The sequence below is a fragment of the Musca domestica genome, unplaced genomic scaffold, assembly GCF_030504385.1.
Source record: "Musca domestica strain aabys unplaced genomic scaffold, Musca_domestica.polishedcontigs.V.1.1 8, whole genome shotgun sequence".
NCBI classification, from domain to species: domain Eukaryota; kingdom Metazoa; phylum Arthropoda; class Insecta; order Diptera; family Muscidae; genus Musca; species Musca domestica.
This window is the reverse complement of record NW_026712409.1, coordinates 4,811,221-4,832,643: the sequence shown is the minus strand read 5'-3', so window position 1 is coordinate 4,832,643 and position 21,423 is coordinate 4,811,221. Positions and strand designations below refer to the sequence as shown.

The 21,423-nt window shown below is 36.7% G+C and overlaps 1 protein-coding gene across 5 annotated transcripts in view; it reads right to left on the bottom strand.

Moving 5' to 3' along the window:
• LOC101890689 (regulator of G-protein signaling 17) overlaps positions 1-21,218 on the bottom strand; it is a 93,077-nt gene extending 71,859 nt beyond the window's left edge. Inside the window, exons 1-2 of one of the 5 annotated variants that reach the window (XM_020035080.2) lie at positions 20,928-21,218; positions 15,495-16,320 (exon numbers count right to left, since the gene is read on the bottom strand). The gene's annotated coding sequence lies outside the window, so the exon portion shown is untranslated. Of the gene's footprint in view, positions 1-15,494; positions 16,321-16,486; positions 16,924-20,927 lie in introns of those variants that run through there. The other 4 variants (XM_059130893.1, XM_059130895.1, XM_011298121.3 and 1 more) reach the window with 4 other exon arrangements.
• Positions 21,219-21,423: the final 205 nt, after the last annotated feature.

Genomic DNA, 21,423 nt, shown 5'->3' with positions numbered 1-21,423 from the left:
CATGTCCAAATGAACCAGGCAACACGACAACGTCCAGTTTGAAAAACTACCCAAACTAATCTAATGTGATTCTGTTTTTTGGATGCATGGTTTTGGTCGCCGTCTCTATTGGCCGAGCAAACGACAGAGCGACCATGCATCCATTCAACCATCCATCCATCCATCCATCTATCCAGCCATCCGACCAACTTCCCTTTCGTTCACAGCGATAGCGATAAGATATGATTGCAACGTCACTTGTCTTATTTCAATGTTTGTGTTTTTGTAGTAGTTGTTGTTGTTATCATTGCTGTTATTACTGTCACCGAAAGTGGTTTGTGTACGAACGAGTATCGTACTGCAAGCCAGCCAGCCAGCCAGGCAACAAGGCAAACATCAGAACAATTTCCATTTTTCCCAAACAATCTGTTGATGTTACACGAGAGGATTAGAGGAGCTCGCTCGTTCGAGCTCTTCTCACTTTGTTGCTGAGTAGCAACAAAAAAAAAAACGAAAGAAAACAGTAATGTTTGTTTGCTGTTGACACACTCACAGCCAGATAGGTACCTATATGGGAAAACGAACGGTTCTCTTGTGCTATACATACATTAGGGTCTTGGCTATGTGGAGCAGCACATACAGTATGGGCTTGAAATATTGGAGAAGAAATTGTTTAAAATAATATTTTAAACGGAGCTAATTTTGGAACCTCGTTAGGGTATGGGAGCCATATGATGTTAATCTCCAGTTCGCATATCACACAAAATTCAGAAAATGAGCTCTTAAGCTTTTAAAAATTATACAACAATAGAAATAAAAGTATCAGTTGGTTTATCCGACAGATGTATACACTCAGCCAATGTTCGATTATTTAAATATATTTTGACTTCTGTTATGATTATTAAAATTATTGACCCTCTATGGAGTAGGTTCCGAAGGAATGGGTCAAACTGTCCATTTCGTATCGGACCTAAATAAATATGATATAAATATTGCGACGTGCCAGGTTTGGACTATATAGACTGCTTCCTTCAGTTAATATGAGATATGTGATAATTTATAGAAAATCTTAAAATGCGCGTGAGGTACCATAGGTAATCGGCAGAAGCTTTCCATTTTTACACTTCATCGAATACAGATAAAAATACTGGTATGGGCAAAATTGCAAGAAAATCGAACATTTATCTTCAATATTATGTGAAATCATAAATTCCATATTCATCTCAGGTTTCTGGTTGAGAGGAATATTTAGATACAGGGTGAGATAAAAAAAAACTGCAACAAAGTAAAACACCATAATTTTTACTTTTTTTTTTAATTTTATTGAATGAAAACAAAAAAAATGTCGGAAAGAGCATCAAATTTTAGAATAAGTATAGATTTGTTCGAATTGGTCACCTTTGGCACGAATTATGGCCTTCAAATGGCTAATGAAACCGTCAAACGCAGCCCGAATGTTGCTCTGTGGTACTTTGGCCCATTCCAGGCGAAGCGTTTGCTTGAGGTGATCGACACTGTGGTATTTTTTAGTGCCAACCTTGCTTTTCAAAATACTCCAGACACAATAGTCCAACGAATTGGTATACGGAGATTTTGGTGGCCATTGTGCGCTGGAAATAAAGCGAGGAACCTCCGGTGTTGAGTTCTGGTGGCCAACCAAAGTTGCACATTTTCAGCTGATCTCTTTGGCAAGTAAACACGATCATTTTGTTTGTTTACAAACTGCTGGACAATGAATGTTTAACATAGGAGAAAACCAAATTCGGCAGTTCACCACTTTCGGCCAAGCGAAGCTCTTGAGTATATTTTCTTTCTGTTTTCTGTAAGTTCTTGCACTTTTTTGGAATTTTAATGGCTTTACCCCAAGCTCATTTTTCAATATTTGCCGAATGGAATATTGCGATATATTCAGCTCACGAGCCATTTTTCGGTCACTGGGACGCGGGTTTCGATCAAGTCGCTTCTTTACTTTTCGAATTATTTCTGCTGATGTTGGTGTTTTCTTCCGTCCACTTACTTGACGTCGGGCTACGCTACCAGTATCACGGTAACGAGCGAGGGTACGAGACACAATAGATTTATTCACATTTAAATGCTGGAGTGCTCTAACGATAGCCACTTGTGGTTTTCCAGCCAAATATAAAGAAGTCAAACTATCACGCTTGAATTTCATCACGAATAACTTTTTTCTGGAAAATTCTCCCCAAAATGCTTTTGTACGCTTGTAAACATTTTAATGAGCTGTCAATGGAATAATTTGAACAGCTGTCGGACGAGTGGCTTAGATCTCACCCTGTAATTGGATGTGTGAAATATGAAGAGAATCGGAAACTTATTTCGTATTTTATAATCGGTTTGGTTATTCAAAATTTTGACCCTTTGTGGATGAGGTACCAGAACGAATGGTGCGATCTCTACCATCTTTACAAAAGATCTGGTAGTGATAAAAATATTGAGATTTTCCAAGTCTGAATGGAATCGGATGTCGCGTTTTATGAGCTTCATGGATATTCAAAATTTTGACCTTTGGCGAAGATACCAGAAGGAGTGGACCGTTATATCCCATCTTCACATCAGATCTAGTGTTATTATAAATAATGAGATGTGTGAAATATAAAGTGAACCGGGTGGCTATTTCTGATTTTATAATCGTTTTAGTTATTCGAAATTTTGACCCTTTGTCGGGGAGGTACTCGAAGGAATGGTTCAATCTCTATCGTTTTTATAACAAATCCTGTGTTGATGAAAATATTCAGATGTGCCAAGTCTTAATGGAATCGGATCTTAATTTCGCTCTTTATGAGTTTCATAGATATTCCAAATTTTGACCCCTTTGTGGGGAAGGTACCAGAAGGAGTGGATTGATATTTACCATATTCATAGCAGATCTTGTGTAAGAAGAAATAATGAGATGTGTAAAATATGAATAGAACCCGATGCTTATTTCGAATTTTATAATCGTTTTGATTATTCAAAATTTTGACCCTTTGTGGGGTAGGTTCCAGAAGGAATGGTCCAATATCTATCATCTTTATAACAGATGTTCTGCTAATGGAAATATTGAGATATGCCAAGTATAAATGAAATTGGATGTTAATTTCGCGTTTTATAAGCGTCATGTATATTGAAAATTTCGACCCTTTTTGTGGGGGAGGTACCAGAAGGATTGGACCGATATATCCCATCTTCACACCAGGCCTTGGGTTAATACAAATATTTTGATGTGCGTAATTTGAAGACAATCGGATTTTACATCACATTTTATAAGAGTTTTAATTATTCTAAATGTTGACCCTTTGTGGGGGAGATACTTATTGGAGTGGACCGATATTGTCCATTTTCGCACCTGACCTAGCACTGATGACGATCTTGGGACTTGCAAAGTTAGAGCAAACTTGGATTATTATTTCTCTTTCTGTTTAGAAAAAATATTTTTTTTGAAAATTTCGACCTTTTGTAGGGGATGTAGCAGAAGGAGTGGACCGAAATATTTATTCCATCTTAATACCAGACCTTGGGTTAAAAAAAATTTAGCGATGTGTGTGATTAGAAGACAACCGGGCTCTTACGTCACATTTTATAAGAGTTGTAAATATTCTTAATGTTGACCCTTTGTGGGGGAGATACTTAATGGAGTGGGCCGATATTGTCCAGTTGGAAATATTTGGATTTGCAAAGTTGAAGCAAAATCGGTCATCCTTCCTCTTTCTGTGCAGTATTTATTTATTTATTATTTTTTTTTTTTTTTTTTTTGAAAATTTCGAACTTTTGCCCATCTCCGAACTCGATCTAAGTTTTACAATAATATTACGATGTACCAAGTTTGTAGCAAATCGGATACTCCCTTCGCGAGTTATCGTGCACACCAGGCAGCCAGACAGACGGACGAACATCGCTAGACCAACTCCAAATGTCCTGAAACGGATTTGGTCCAAGAGACCTAGGGTCTAAAACCGTTATTTCGATTAGGCAGGTTTTGGCCTTATCAAATGATGTATATGGCTGCGTAGAATAAGTAGCAGAGAATATAAATCCGTTTTAATTAAAATAAAATATAACCCCAATAGCCAAAACCATATTATCATCTAATTTGGTTGGAAATTGTGGCAGAAACCTTCAGAAAATACTGAAATTCGGGAGGTACTGGAAGACTGTCATATGGGGTCTATGCCAATTAGTGCACCTGTAACGAATATTTTGTCGCAGGAAGGAAACAAACTTACCAAGAACCCCAACTGTAATGTTTCAGCTGTTTTGGTTTGAAATGGTGGCAAAAGCCTCCAAAATACCGGAAATCTAGAGAAACCATTATGTGGGGGCTATACCTAAACGGGGTCCAATAAAGTCAATTTTCAATACCCAAATTTCAATCTCTATCGCGATTTCAACAGACAGTCATACAGACGACCATTACTATATCATCTTATAATTTTATTCTGATCACGGTATACTTTTTGGCGTCTCCGACGAATATTTCGAGCTGTTGCAAACGGTATGACAAATTTAATTATGGTATGGTGGAGGTTTTAAAACTCCGAATACCTACTTTTGATACATTTTTCAAGATGTCCCTAATCCTTTCCCAAACACTGTAAATACAAACTCATACACACACAGAGACACAAAACTACTACATAAACATTTGATGCACAAGTGTTTTGTTGATAAGAGACCACAACCAAAACGACCGACGACCGACCAAACCAAACCAAACCGATAAGATGCAACATAAAACTCTCGCTTCCAGGCGCTTGATGGCGACAACGGCTGACAGCAACGAAAATGCATGAAAACGAGTTGTGACGACACACAGCAAACAAATAAAACAACAACAACAACAACGACAAACACGCGTCAGCGATAAGAGCTACGACAACAGCAGCTCTGGTGTCATAACTCTTAAGATCCACGGCGATGATAGCTGCTCGCTGCCTGGGATGGATGAGCTGGCTCGACGACTGTCATTGGAATTTTATGAATTCAGAATTCTGATTAAACAGTTGATCAAATATTTAAAATGAGATGAAGAACCGAAGCAAGCGACTGACAAGCGAATGCAGGAATGCAAGAATGCGCAACTGCAATTCTGCAGAAGAAGAAGACATTCAAATCATTTCAAGTACTTTCATCTCAATTCCGGCAAACAAGCAGCTTACTTTGCCTGCCCGAAATTTTGCATGGCTTTTTAAAATTATGCCAATGATTCATTTTTGAAAAATTCAAAATAAACTTTAGTTTTTTTTGTTGGTTCGGTGCGCTCGCTCTCAATTCACATCAACACCCGCGATTGGTTGGCTGGGTGGCTGGCTGATGCACAACAACAACACCAGGCATCGCATCAACAACATCACACCGGCATTTAGAGCGAGACGTCTGTCAGTTGCTGAAAAAAATGTGGAAAATAATTAAAAATTCACAACTGGCAAAAGTAATGAACTTTACGCACGTTCTAAATGGTTTTCTGCTGTTTTTCCTATTTTCCAATTTGTTGTTGTTGGTGTTCGTTTGTTGTTGTTGTTCGCTGCTTGTTTGCTTTCGTATCCGTTAAAACAAACCGATTAGATTTTTCTGTTTGCTAGCAAATAACGTAAAATAACACAGACCATGGGCATGAATGGTTGCCGGGGGGTCGGAGGGAAAATAATGCAGAGAGGGCCCACATTTTGAAATCTGGAAAATATTTTCGTTATAGGCTAATAGTAGGGTCTGGAAAAAAACTGGTTGAAATACATTTCTCCGGTTAAAAGGACATGATGGGATATTTGTTTTGGCAATCCTGTGAAATAAATATCCAGGAAATACATCGTCAGTAAAGATAATGCCATGCCCCAAGACGAATTCCGAAATAAAATTCCGATTGCAAATAGTTTGCTTTTTTATAACCTCCACCATTCTATGTTTAGTTTTGTCATTCCTATATTCATAATAGACCCTACAAAGTATATACAGGGTGAGATGAAAAAACTGCAACCAATTTCAGACTGCTGTCATTTTTAAGCCGTCCGACAGCTGTTAAAATTATTCCAATGACAGCTCATTATATCGTTTACAAGTGTACAAAAGCATTTTGGTGAGAATTTTCCAGAAAAAAATTTATTCGTGATGGAATTCAAGCGTGATAGTGCGATTTCTTTATATTCGGCTGGAAAACCACAAGTGGCTATCGTTAGAGCACTCCAGCTTTTAAATGTAAATAAATCTGCCATCGCTCGTTACAGTGATACTGGTAGCGTAGCCCCCTGACGTTAAGGAAGTGGCCGGAAGAAAACAGCAACATCAGCAGAAATGGTTCGAAAATTAAAGAAGTGACGTGGATCGAAACCCTCGCCGCAGTGGCCGAAAAATGGCTCCTGAGCTGAACATATCGCAATATTCCATTCGGCAAATATTGAAAAATAAGCTCGGGGTAAAGCCATTGAAATTCCAAAAAGTGCAAGAACTTACACCGATAGAAAATAGACTCAAAAGAGCTAAAGATTTGCTTCGCTTGGCCGAAAGTGGTGAACTGCCGAATTTGGGTTTCCTTGATGAGAAAACATTCGTTGTCCAGCAGTTTGTAAACAAACAAGAGAGGTCAGCTGAAAATGTGCACCTTCGGTTGGCCACCAGAACTCAAGCGCCGGCCATAGTGATGGTGTGGGCCACCATAACAGCCGATGGTCACTCTCCGCTCGTATTAATCGACCGTGGCATCAGAATAAATGCCAAATATTATCGCGAAAATATTCTGGAGGGTGTATTAGAGTCTTGGGCACGCAAATATTTTGGCCGCAGACCTTGGACATTCCAACAGGACTCAGCACCATCGTACTCAGAACGCGCCACCCAAGAATGTTTAAAAAAGAAGGTTCCTCGCTTAATTTCCAGCGCACAATGGCTACCAAAATCTCCGGATACCAATCCGTTGGACTACTGTGTCTGGAGTATTTTGGAAAGCAAGGTTGATACTATAAAATACCAAAGTGTCGATCATCTCACAACAAGCGCTTCGCCGGGAATGGACTAAAATACCGCAGAGCAACATTCGGGCAGCGAGTGACGGTTTCATTGGCCATTTGAAGGTCATAATTCGTGCCAAAGGTGACCAATTCGCACAAATCTAAACATTTTCTGAAAGTTGATGCTATTTCCGACATTTTTTGCTTTCGTTCATGAAAATTTCAAAACAAAATTAAAAATTATGGCGTTTGACTTTGTTGCAGGTTTTTTATCTCACCCTGTAGTTTACCAGTAGGAAGTTTAAGTTCGTAAATGGGTCATGTTGGCCCACGTTTTCGTATAGCCCCTCTATAATAGCACCTCCCGATATTCGGTTCTTTCATGATTTTAACGACATTATTCACTGGAACTGTTTCAAATTTCGTATTTGAAGTTCGTAATGGGTACTAGAGCCTATGACAAAAATTCTTGTATGCAGGTCCCCCTCTTTATATAGCCCCCAATAACTGCAGCTCCCGATATTTGGTGCTTTGATGATTTCAGCAACTTTAGTCACCTGAATTATTTCAAATTTCGTACTTGAAGTTCGTAATGGGTACTACAGCCTAAAACAACATTTTTTGTATGCAGGTCCATGTATTCGTATAGCCCTCATATAACTGTACCTCACTGGAACTGTTTCAAATTTCGTATTTGAAGTTCGTAATGGTTACTAAAGCCGATGACAAAAAATTTCGAAAGCAGGTCCACGTCTTCGTATAGCCCCCGTATCTCCCGATACTTGGAATTTTCATGATTTTTTGCGACATTATTATGGAAGATCTTAAGGGGTACTACAGCCTTTGAAAAAAATTCGCTGCAGGTCCACGTCTTCGTATAGCCCCCATATAGCAGTACCTCCTTATAGACGCTATTTTGATGATTTTAGCGACAAATTTCGTATTTGAAGTTCGTAATGTGTACTATAGCAAATGACAAAAAATTTCGTATGCAGGCCCACGTCTTCGTATAGTCCCCATATAACGGTTTTCATTTAAGTGGTAATTTTCGATTTTTTTTTTTTTTTTTGAAAATTTTCAAGTTCCTTCCAAATGGTGGAGGGAATTAAAAGTTCGGCGAGGAGGAAATTAGCTGCTTTTTTACTTGTTTTCTTTTTAATCTTCCCAAATGTAATCGAAATTTCGAAGTGGAGCATTGGGCCCCTCATGTAAGGAATTTGTTTACTTTTACCCGCATCTGCAAATTTTCAGTACTGGCAATCAACTAAAAACAACAACAACAACAGCTATATACACGCTTTTCATTATTAACACTAGCATTTTTGTATTCGCACTTAGCACCAACCCATACACTCACACTGACACGCACACTCACAGAAGCAGGAATACATAACACGTCGACGACTACGTCAAAAATTTCCTCTTCAGTTCATTCACAAAAATTCGATTCGCACTATTTGGTGTTTTTATTTGGACGAAGGAATTTACAAAAATTAGCAACAAACTTGAAAAAACAAATACATCCATTAATGACTTTGTTTATGGTATTCAGCAACAAAAAAATTCAGAAGCAGGAGAAAAAAAACAACAAAAATTCGAAATGAGCTGAAAAACGCACAACAAATTCCCAAAATGAAAAATATTTTCGAAAATATCCCCAATCATTCCATCACATGAGTTCTAAAATTAGATCCTTGTTCTAAAAATGTTGTTGCTTTTATGAGGAGATTTTAAGTTTCCAACTCTGGCAGAGATAATTAAATATTTTTGTCACGTTTTTAAAGGGAATTGTCTGCAATTTGGATATTGAGATTCTAACAACAGTAGCTAAATCTTCACCATTTTGAAAGAAATTGAAAGAATTAAAAAAAGAAAAAAATCCGTAGAAAATTGCTCTCAAATGAAAGCCCTTATATGGGAGCTATACGAAGACCTGTAATTTTGTATGTAATGCCCACTACGAACTTTAAATACAAAATTTGAAACAACTTTGGTATACGAAGACGTGGACCTGTATAGACAATTTTTTGTCATACATTGTAGTACCCATTTAGATCTGCAAATACCGAATTTGAAACAATTTCGGTTAATAATGTCGCTAAAATCATCAAAATACGGAATATTGAGTTATATTTATATGGGGGCTATACGAAAACGTTTACCGACATAACCCATTTACAAACTTAACCTGCCTAATGACAAGAACACATGTGTGCAAAATTTTAGCCTTTTATCTCAATTCGTTCCAAAAGGTAGCGTGATTACAACAGATAGCCAGACGGACATCGCAAAATCGACTCAGAATTCTACGCTGATCAAGTTTTTATCTATACTCTGTTGGGTTTAACATGAGTATTTCGAGGAATTATAGACAGAATGACAATGTTAATATACCTTCCATACCATGGTGGAGGATGTAAAAATAAGTTAACCTCTATTCCTACATTCATATCAAATTCGGTACGATGTAGTAGCTTTCGTACATGCTGTGGTACGGATGTCCAAATGTACATCCTTATACCAATTCTATTTCCTAAACATGATTCTCATACAAAACTTCAGGATTATACCTCCACTTACTTAATTCCAAATGGTACAAAAATTAAGTGCTATTTGAATTTTTAGTACAACCAAATACAATTTGTACCACATTTAGTACCTTTCGTCTCTGTCCCAATACTACACACCAATTCCGACTTCAACACCAAAATACAAAAATCTAATTCTATCTGTACAGTAATTCTAAATTCCAGCCCATTGGTTCACCCAAATCGAATTTGTACCAATTTTAGTACAATTTTCCAAAACTACCTCCAGGTCCCAATTCTATACTCTAACTGTAATCTTCATTCCAAATTTAAGGATACCAGCTCCATCGGTTCTTCCAAATCCAAACTATACCGAATTTAGTACAGTTTTGCAAGACCACCTCCATATCCCAATCCTACCCTCTGACAATAATCTTATTTCCAAATTTCAGGATTCCAGCCTCATCGGTTCTCCCAAATCCAAATTGTATCAAATTTAGTACCATTTATTACACATATGTAAAATTGTCCCCACCTACCCATATCATAAAATCCAATAGAATTCTTATTTCCAAATTTCAGGATTCCAACTCTAGCAGTTCTCTCAAAACAAAAATTGTATCAAATGTAGTACCATTTTGTACGCATCACTTTCAAAACTACCTGCATAACTCAGACCTACTAGGCAATAATAATCTTATTTCCAAATTTCAGGATACCAGCTCCCTCGGTTCAACCAAATCCAAATTGTACAAGATTTAGTAGCAATTATTACACATAAGTACAAATTTCCAGAACCACCTACAACATACAATCCAATTGAAATTTTATTTTCAAATTTCAGTATTACAACTCTGGCGGTTCTCCCAAAACAAAAGTTATACCAGATTTAGTACCACTTAGAACACATAAGTACGAATTTTGAAAACAACATACATACCTCAGTTCTACAAGGCAATAATCGGTTCGCCCACATCAAAATTGTTCCAAATATAGCATCATTTAGTAATTTTCTTACACATAAGTACACATTTCGAAAACTTTATTCATACCTAATATACCTAGTCTCCGCCAGTAAAGTTAATTTCATAATGCCAGCTCCATCCGTTACTCTAAATTCGAATTGTACCAGACTTAGTACCGTTTAGTAATTTTCGTATATATGGATATACACTTCCGAAACTACCTCCTTACATCCAAATATAATACATTTTGGTACTTTTCATACACTTATGGTTTGAATTTTCAAACACCCTTTAGTACATCCATCATCACTGCATAAGTGACTGGTTCGTCAAATACAAAGATACCATATTTAGCGCCTTTTAGTACTTTTCATACTCTTCTAGTACGAATTTTCAAAAACCCAGCCTTATCTGAGACCTTCGGACCAAGAAAGACTAGAAAGTTGTTTCATCTATTATCATCGAAAAATGCGAGAGAGGGAGAGAGATCTAGTCAACACTCAATTCTCTTAATAAACAAAATACCCAATATTTTCATGATTTTTAAATATATGTCAATTGAAAATCGTGTAATAGCTTACTTTACGTTCACACTGTCTAGTTATGACGTGAAATAGAAAAATATACAACTCAAATAACAGAAAAAATTAATAACTTGTTGTCCGAAATGAGTTACTTTACTGGCCCCAAGATTCACCATGGTGACATCAGCCTTGAGAACTTTAAGAATTTTTTAGTTTATAAATTTTATTAAACAACTATTCTTTGGCATTTAACAGGGATGATCCTAATAACCTCTCTTATCAAATAACTTTGTGATTTATTATTAATAACTTCAGCGGTATAACTTGAAATATAGAAACCACATCGTCTTTGCCTTTAAATGTATCTATTGAATAATTCCAAACACAAATTTCATGTGAAGCTCAAAATAGCATTTTAATTTTATATACACACATACTCAACAATGTACCTAGCCACAATTTATTCACCACCTCTATAAATAATTTACAAAATTTATTTAATATAATTTTTCGACCACTAAGTAATTATATTGAGCATGTCATCATTTGTTTTAGAAAATATTACATCAAACCGCAGCTGATTTGGAGACATACGATTTTTAATTTCAATTTCGTTATGCGTTACGTTTTATTCGAACGACATAACAATTTATCTAAAACGTATTAATTAAATGAATTAAATGATATGGCTTTTAGGGGCTACCGCATACATCTGGGGGATTAGTTGATATCTGAACCGTTGCGGCAAGTCCCATACAGATTTAAAATTTAATTTTATTGGCCAAAACTTCAATTTGTTACATCATTGATAAAGGATTACAAACTCGGATGAAAAAAGGGATAAACTTCAAAAATGACCCAAATCGAGTGGTATGTGAGATATACTCAAATCGACATGGAATTTTATGCTGCACATTTGTGGACAAAATCGACTGATACTTTCCAACTTAGTTTAAGGTTATAAGGGCGCATTGTGCTTCCTTCGCTTCTATAATAATCCCGTCATAATCCCGTTAATGGGGCAAAACTCTCGCTTCTTATCAAATATAGTTGGATTTCCATATGTGTATCTCAACTGATATATAATTAAACCTACCCATGATGTTTAAAACTATGGATCACTAAAAATGCAGATTTCATTGAAAATCTGTTGTGATTATTCAAATTATTGACACTATATAGAGTAGATTCCGAAGGAATGGCCCAATATTGCCGATTTTTAGAAAGTGTTAAAATATGCGTGTGGTACCAGTATAGTCGACCGAAATATTCCATTATCATACTTCATCTAACAAAGATAAAAATATTGGTATGGGCAAAATTACAAGAAAATTGAACATTTGTATCCAATTTTATGCAAAATCATAAATTCCATATTCATCTCAGGTTTCTTGCTAAGATAAATATTTAGATATAGAAAGTTGTAAAGAATCGCTGTCCTATTGGGCAAGTTATGACAGATAAAAGTATGGAAAATGTTGACCCTTTGTGGGTGAGGTACCAGAAGGGGTTCTCAGATATATATCATCTTTACAACATATCTTGTGGAGATAACAGAAGGAATGGTTTAATCTCTACCATCTTCATAACAGATCTTGTAGGTCCACGTTTTCGTATAGCCCCATATAACGGTAACTCCCAATATTCGGTATTTTGATGATTTTAGCGACGTTATTAACCGGAATTGTTTAAAATTTGGTGTTTGTAGTTCGTAATGGATACTACAGCCTAAGACAGAAAATTGTCTGTGCAGTTCCACGTTTTCGTATAGCCTCCATATAACGGTACCTCCCTATATTCGGTATTTTGATGATTTTAGCGTCATTATTCACCGAAATTGTTTCAAATTACGTATTTAGAGCTCGTAGTGGGAACTACAGTCTGTGACAGAAAATTGTCTATGCAGGTCCAGGTCTTCTTATAGGCCCCACATACCAGTACCTCCCTATATTCGGTATTTTGACGAGTTTAGGTACAATACCCACCGAAATTGTTTGAGACGCGTATTTGAAGTTCGTAATGGATGCTACAGCCTATGACAGAAAATTGCCTATGCTGGTTCAGGTCTTCGCACAGCTCCGATATAACGCTACCACCCTATATACGATATTTTGATGATTTTAGCTACACTATTCACCGTTTATTTCAATTTTCGAATTTGAATATGGTAATGACTTATGACAAACAATGCTCATGTAGGTCCACCTCGTATAGACACCAATATAACGGCTATGTTTTTCTAAAATTTTAACAGAATTTTTTAAGTGTTTTATTTCCAAATTCGTTCCAAATGGTGGAAATGGTTATTCAAAACGTTGACCCTTTGTTGGAGGAGGTAGCAGAAGGAATGGTCCGATATCTACCATCTTTATAGCAGATCTTGTGTTGATAGAAGTATTGAAATGTGCCAAGTCTGAATGGAATCGGATGTTAATTTCGTGTTGTATGAGCTTCATGAATATTGAAAATGATGACCCTTTTTGTGGGGGAGGTACCGGAAGGAGTGAACCGATATATTCCATCTTCACGCCAGACCTTGGGTTGATAAAATTATTGTCATGTGTGTAATTTGAACACAATCACATTTTATAAGAGTTATAAAAGTTTTCAAAATATTGACCCTTTAGGGGGAGGTACTTTATGAAGTGAACCGATAATATGAATTTCGCACCTAACCTAGCGCTGATGAAAACATTAGGATTTGCAAAGTTGAAGCAAAGTTAGATCATCCTTTCTCTTTTGTGCAGTAAAATATTTTTCTGAAAATGTCGAACTTTTGTGGGGGTTTTACCAGAAGGAGCGGACCAATATTGCCCATCTCTGAACTCAATCTTAGTTAGATAATAATATTACGATGTAGCAAGTTTGGATCAAATCGGCGAGAGTTACTTTTATAACCCTACAATCTATCAACAAGTAAAAAGGAAGCTAAGTTGGCTGGGCCGAACTTTTAATACCGTCCACCATTTGGAAGGAAATTGAAATTTTTCAAAACAAAAATCCGAAAACTACCACTTAATTGAAAATCGTTATATGGGGGATGTACGAAAACGCGAACCTGCATACGAAAATTCTTGTCGTAGGCTGTAATATCCATTACGAACTTTAAATACGAATTTTGTTACAATTCCGTTGAATAATGTCGCAAAAATCAAGAAAATACCGAGTATCGGGAGTTACCGTTATATGGGGGCTATACGAAGACGTGGACCTGCATATGTTTTTGCTTGCCATAGGTTGTAGTACCCATTAAGATCTTCCAATGCGAAATTTGAAACGATTCCGGTGAATAATGTTGCTGAAATCATCAATATACCGACTATCGGGTTGTACCGTTATATGGGGGCTATACGAAAATGTGGACCTACATGACCCATTTACGAACTTAACCTGCCTGGTGGTAAACTATGCATGTAGCCTTCTATCTCAATTCGTTCGAAAGATAGTGTGATTATAACAGACAGACAGACGGGCAGACAGACGTGCATCGCTAGATAGTCTTAGAATTTTACGCTGATCCAGAATATATGTACTTTGTAGGGCCTATTATGAATATCTTGAGGAGTTACAAACGGAATGACAAAGCTAACATACCCTCCATAGAATTGTGAAGGGTATAAAGAGTATTATATGGACTGAAAGTCTTGACAATGGTATAAAGAGACGTTCTTTCCAATGATAATCGATATGAGAGCTCTGATTTGTCCGTGTTTACTCGTGAGAGAAACATACTAGAGTAGGTGTTTTACAAAAAATTTACCCTTCACTGTTTTCTTTTATTTGGGAGCCTGCAAGTTACACCTCTTCGAAACACATGAGAGTAATTCTCAATTCTCGAAAGAGAGAAACTGTTTATTCTCAAGTGTAGAATTAAGTGGGGAAATTTATTTTGTTTGCTGAGATAAGCAAGAAGGATGGTGTGATGTTGCTGTGGGCTTTGAGGAGTGAAATCGTGTACAAAATCCAAAAAAGAGAAAAAACAGCAGTCGTTATGAAAAAAAAAAAACTAAATAAGTACTCGCTCAACATCGAGCAGATTTTACTTTCACTCGAAAAGAGGCAAGACCCATAGGCTCTTATTCGAGTGGCATAGAATACTCGATTTCTTCTTTTTTACATATAAGAGCACTCTCGTTCAAGTTCGATCGAGTATTATGTTTACTCGAATTCTAAGTAGGCTGAAGACATTGCAAAGGACTTTTGGAACTGCGTTTTGTAGTGTTTTCGAAAGGTAGAACTGCTTTTAAAATATATTTCTTCAAGAAACATCTGAAGATTTAGTCTTTAGAGGAAGACTACGGATTAACGAATTGTTTTGAAGTTTTTTAATGACTTTATGTAAACTTTATACAATCAATTCCTGCTATGTTCCAGAACCTACAAGAATCTACTAGTTTCGTATTTTTTTTTTTCGATATCAAAAAAATCAGTTATTGCAGTAAAAACTTTTACTTTTTTGCAGTTCTGGAACAGAGTATCTCTTAATAGGGACGTTTGGAATTCGGCACTTCTTGCCCAAAATGCTACCATATTTAGAGGTACTTATAAAGAGGTACTCACCTTTTAGTTTCGATAAAATGTTGCTGCGTTATGGTTGTTGTTGTTGTTGGTGATGGTTACGACGTCGACAGTAGCGGCTGCACCTATGATTCTGGTGAGATGGGGGTGATGACGACGAAAAGCTGGAGAACAAAACAAACTTGCCGCACACATTAGAGCGAGAGACTACACAAATCGTCGGTGTGAACACACGGCAGTATCACCGATCCGTTAAAACGTTCCCCGCAAAGCGAACAAAATAGCAACAACAAAGAACGAACGAAAACAAAATCAACAAAACAGGCCACACATGTGTGGGCTTTTCGCAGGTGGAGAACGGCAGAGGCGGCTTCTTCTAGGAGTAGTGCGAGCACACACAAACGCTGATTGCTGTTGCTGACTTGTGCCGATTACCTTGTGTGGATGAGAAAAAGGGCTGGAGAGCAGGGTGGTTTGCAGGTTGGAGGAAGTGCTGCTGGAATAGTTTTTATTCAATTGCTGTCGTCGTTGCTGCAAAACGAATCACTACACACTTCGAATCGAATCTGACCGGCGTACCAATAATCTAGCGCCACACTACAAATAATCACCACCGCAACGCTTGGTCATTACATTTGCATGAATGTAATTAAATTTTTTTTTCATATTTTTTTATTTTACTTTCATTCTTATTCTGATCTCGTTGTTTCACTTCTTCTTCACTTTCTTCTTGTGTACAATTAAATTTTTTTAAAATGCTTTTTTGCTATTTTTAATATTTTTTGTTTTTTCTTTTTTCTTTACATACACACTTTTTCACTTGTGTTTGTTGTTATTATTGTGGCTGATACTTTTGTTGAGAGGAGGCCTGCAAAAAAAAAAGAAACATTGTACGTTGCTAGATTTAAGTTGTTGTTGTTGCTGCTGTTACTCGGCTGCTACTGCTGATGTATGCAAATAAACCAAGGAATAGCTGTTTTATTTTGTTTTTTCAAGTCACAACATGTAATTTTGTTTTCATTTTTTTATTTCACCCAAAAAAAACCGCTTAGTTCATAATTTTTCTTTGTAGAAATCGCTTTTCTACATTCCGCCACCGCATATGGCAGTGTTTTTGTGTCGACAAATCTCCGTCCAAAATCCCCAATTGGTTTGTAAACAAAATCGAAAATTCATATTTCTGTGTTCTTCTATTCGTCTGTTTTCGCACTGATTCTATTCCTTTTATCTTTTTGTGGTATGTACCGTGTTTTCTTTGTTTTTTTTCTTGGTTCAAATCCCGACCGTGCTCAACGTATAAAACATGCGCTGCTGGCAGACAAACGACGACGACAACGACGACGGATGGCAGACGACATTGTAAGTTATTCCTCGTCGTTGTTGACGCCTGTTCGTGCGTTTGTTCGTTCGCAACGTAGTGCGTTACTCTGACTGCTGTGATGTTATTTGTTTTGTGTGTAAGTATGTCGATATGTCGGTATGTACATACACTTGTATGCAAGTGCGAATGTGGGTATGTATGTTTTAGTTTTATTGAGTGGGTGGCCACAGATGAAGGGTGAGTTGTGGGTGTTCTAGACTTGCCATATTATTAATGAGAAGTTATAGGGATTTAATAGAAATGGAGTTGACCTTTGATGTATGGGCTGCGTGGGCAATTGAATAGCGATGCCCGTAATTGTTTAATGGCAAAGCTCGTAAAAGAGAGATTTGTTAAATTCGTTCAGAAAGAACTGCCTTGCCCAGAAAGTAGGGAAACGAAAAACTAGTAAATGTGTCTAAATTATGGAAATTGTGATTAAGTGAAAGATTGTAAATATCAACTACAAGAAACTAGGAAAACTGAAACCATATACCGGAATCTTATGGTGTCAAATAGACTTAAATATGCAACATTTGCGTATTTTATATTTTTTATTGAAAGTCTTATATTGGGGAAAATAACAAAACATGAATGGAATGTTGGGATCATTTATTAGGTCGTGTACAGGTCGAAAATAGCATCGAATTTTAGAATAAGTTTAGATTTTTCCGAATTAATCGCCTTTGGCACGAATTATGGCCTTCAAACAGCCAATGAAACCGTCACACGATGCCCGAATGTTGCTCTGCGGTATTCTGACCTATTCCCGGCGAAGCACTTGCTTGAGGTGATCGACAATTTGGTATTTTGTAGTGCCAACCTTGCTTTCCAACATTCTCCAGACACAATAGTCCAACGCATTGGTATCCGGAGATTTTGATGGCCATTGTGCGCTGGAAAAGAAGCGAGGAACTTCATTTGGTAACCATTCTTGGGTGGCGCGTGCTGAGTCCTGTTGGAATGTCCAAGGTCTACGGCCAAAATGTTTGCGTGCCTAAGGCTTTAATACACCCTCCAGAATATTTTCGCGATAATATTCGGCATTTATTCTGATTAATGATCAATACGAGCGGAGGGCGACAATCAGTTGATATGGCGGCCCACACTTTTACCATGGCCGGCGCTTTAGTTCTGATGGTCAACCGAATATGTACATTTTCAGCTGACCTCTTTGGCAAGTAAATACGATCATTTTATTTGTTTACAAACTGCTGGACAACGAATGTTTTCTCATCGGAGACAACCAAATTCGGCAGTTCGCCACTTTCGTCCAAGCAAAGCGACTCTTTAGCTCCAATTCGAACAAATTTAAACGTATTTTAAAATTTGATGCTATTTCCGACATTTTTTGATTTCATTCAATAAAATTAAAAAAATGTAAAAAATTATGGCTAAATTGACTTTGCTACAGTTTTTGTTCTCACCTTGTAGACCCCAAAATAGCAGTACCTATATTCGGTATATTCAAGATTTTAACAGAATTTTTAACGGATTCTATTATCTATTTATTAAATTATTCTTATTTATTTATTTATTTTATTATTATTATTATTATTTTTTTTTTGAAAATTTCTAAATTTTTTCAATTCAAAATTCAGTATTCAAAATTCGGCCCGGTTAAACTTACTGTTTTTTAACTTGTTTTTATGCAAAACAATAATTTGAAAGAATAGGGGCACCAAGAAAAAAATGTGTTTAGGAGGTAGCTTTGTTCTACCTTCTGTTATTGTGCCATACATCGCAGAAGAATACAGGTAGATACATCGACGCTTGAGAGCATTGATATGTCAAAAAAATGTAAATGTTTTTTTCAAATTTAAGTAGATTTTTATATGTTTTCTTATACTACGTCATTCGGAGGCTATTATAATTCGCGTTTTCAACAATTTTTACAAATTTAAATAAATTTTCATTCAACATTTTCAATTCCAAAATTGGTTTGACAGTTCATTGTCCCAGCAGCTGTGTCGACGCGTCTACCTATATTCTTCTATATGGTGCCATGTTACAGTACAGTAAAATACTACATATTTTGCAAGTTTTGGAATTCAACATGTGGCCACTTTTCAGTCTACCGTCCTACAATACAAGTTACTCAAAATAGGTCTGTCTAGTTACTTTTTCTGCAGGAGTCTTTTTTCCAAAGGGTATTCTATTTTTATTCTCAATTTGATCAAACAGATTTGCAAGCAATTAGCTGATTTGTCACGGGGAAAAAAGTAAGAATTTTTGGGTTTTTAAACTTTTTTCTATAAAACTACAAGGTTTGCAATTTCCGAAATAAAAATGGTTTAAAATTACTTGCGAAAACCTTAAACACATTTGTATGTTTGTCATTTTTCCGGCAAGTATTTGTAGACTCACAGTAAACGTGTCTAACGTGACTACTGTTTCCTAGGTATCGATAGGGATAGCTTAAAATCGTTTTTGGCGATCACAATGTCGAAACATTTTAAATGGTCCTTTTCGGCCTCTTTTAGTTTTTTACCAATTTTTATCCGTTTATATGTCAGCATAGATTTTTTAACACACCGACAAAGGCCTGACTAGTTTTCGAAACAAAAAAAAAACTTAACTATCCCAACAAATAAACCCCAAAACTGTTGCAATCCTATTTATAAAACGCCTAAACAATTATTTCTTAAATCTGGCATCTCTGGAATTACTTTGGAGCCACAAGGAGGAATGTAAAAAAACACATTTTCTCTGTGTAAAGAGTGATATATTTATGATTAATGATAAAGGAGGGAGGGCAATGTTAGTGGGGTGATGAAGGTTGTGGTGGTGTTGGCCTTATTGGAAGAGTAAGTGGGGAGCACACAACTCACAATAGTGGGGACAAACTGAGAAAGAGAAGTAATCGACTCACAGTAATAACTAAGGGAATTCCTTCTCCGTTATGAGGCATTGAGAGCGCGAGAAATATTGGCACACTAACTGAGGGAGAAGAGCAAGTGAATGAGTAGAGCAGGTGTGTTGTGTTATAAATTCTCCTAGTTAAGGTTGTTGTTTTTGTCGTTGTCGCCGTTTTGTCGTTAGCCAGCCAGCCAGCAAGGAATAAGGTGATGTAGGTATGGAGTTTGTGTGCGTGTGGGGTGGGTGGATCGCTATGAACTTGGCTGGATAGACAATAATATATCACGACTTGCTGGAACGCACTTTGTCACTGTCATTTGCTTTGCTATGATTTGAAATTTCATTAAATGTGATTTTGTTTTGTGTTTTCTTTTTATTTTTACAAGCAAGTTTTGTACGTGAACTTGGTGGGGGCGTCTATTGACAAGAGAAAAAAAAACACTGGTAAACGTCACTTTGCCATTCATTCATAGAAAAATATTGGCGTTATGAAGAGAAGACGACCACGACGACGACTGTGTGATGATAATGATGAGATAGTGATGACGATGGAGAACATCGCCTTCGTCGTCGTCGTCATCATCATCGCCATCACCATTGTTCTCATCCACGATGTACCCATGTGTGTGTGTCTGTGTGCCACACTCGAATCTCGTATGGAAAGAACAATTTTGCGGAAATTCTAGGCTACTGCTGCTGTTGCTGCACAGCTGCCTGCTTCCAGGGGCAACAAACAAATTTTTCCTTTGGTTTATTTCGGATTTGTTTCTTCTTCTTAATTTCTTTCGTTGCTGCTGCTGTTAACCACAAAAATGAATATCGCCTGTGTTTTCATAGTTCATCGATATGTGAGTGTGCGTGTCGCGTATGGTGGGCATGGAAAGATGGGGGGCTGTGCGAGTTTTCGCGTGAGTAGATATACAATTTTTTTCGTTTTCTCTGAAAAAGATTCTATTTCATCCATTGTATGCGACTCTTTCAGATGGACTTTTGGTTGTTGATTTTTTTCTTTTTTGTTTTTTTGTTTTACTTTTCACATTACATTTTTCATAAAATTTTCACTATTCACAATTAGTATTTGAATTTTGTACACTTTAGAAGGCTTTCTGGGGCCAATTTATTCACCATCCTCACTTTTCTAGATAATATTTTTCTCCTTTTTTTTGCAATTTACAGAGATTTATTTTTAAACACTTTTTTTGAGTTTTTCTTTAATTGAATTTTTCGGTTATTTTGTTTTCATATTTTTTCTCTACCTCAAACTTGTCGTAGTTTTTTTTTTAAATCAAATCCGTAAAATCCTTTTACCAAAAACCAATTTAGAGTTTTTCTTTGTTTTTTTTTTTTTACTTTTCGAGAGTGCGTGTGTGTGTTTTCTGCTGGTTGTTGGTGTGTATGTTTGCGCGTACTTTTTTTGTGCGGGTGTGTGTCTGTGTCAGTGTTGTGTTGTAGTAAGAACAACAGTTAACGGCGTGTGGCTGGCGTTAAAACATCTCGGCCAAAACTGTTTGGCAGCGGAAGAGAAAATTTATACTAAAGTCAAAGATGTATAATTGAATGTTATTTGGCCAACTTTTCAACGACAATCACACACCGTTGCTCTCTGAACTTTCCAGTGAGCGAATTTCCCTGTCACTCTCAATCTCTCGTGAACACGAAGGGAGAGTCGAAATCAACTAACAAAATCAGTTTCCTTCCTCAATTTGATGATAAGCAACAGCCATCAATGGCAGGCAAAGCTTTTTTTACTAT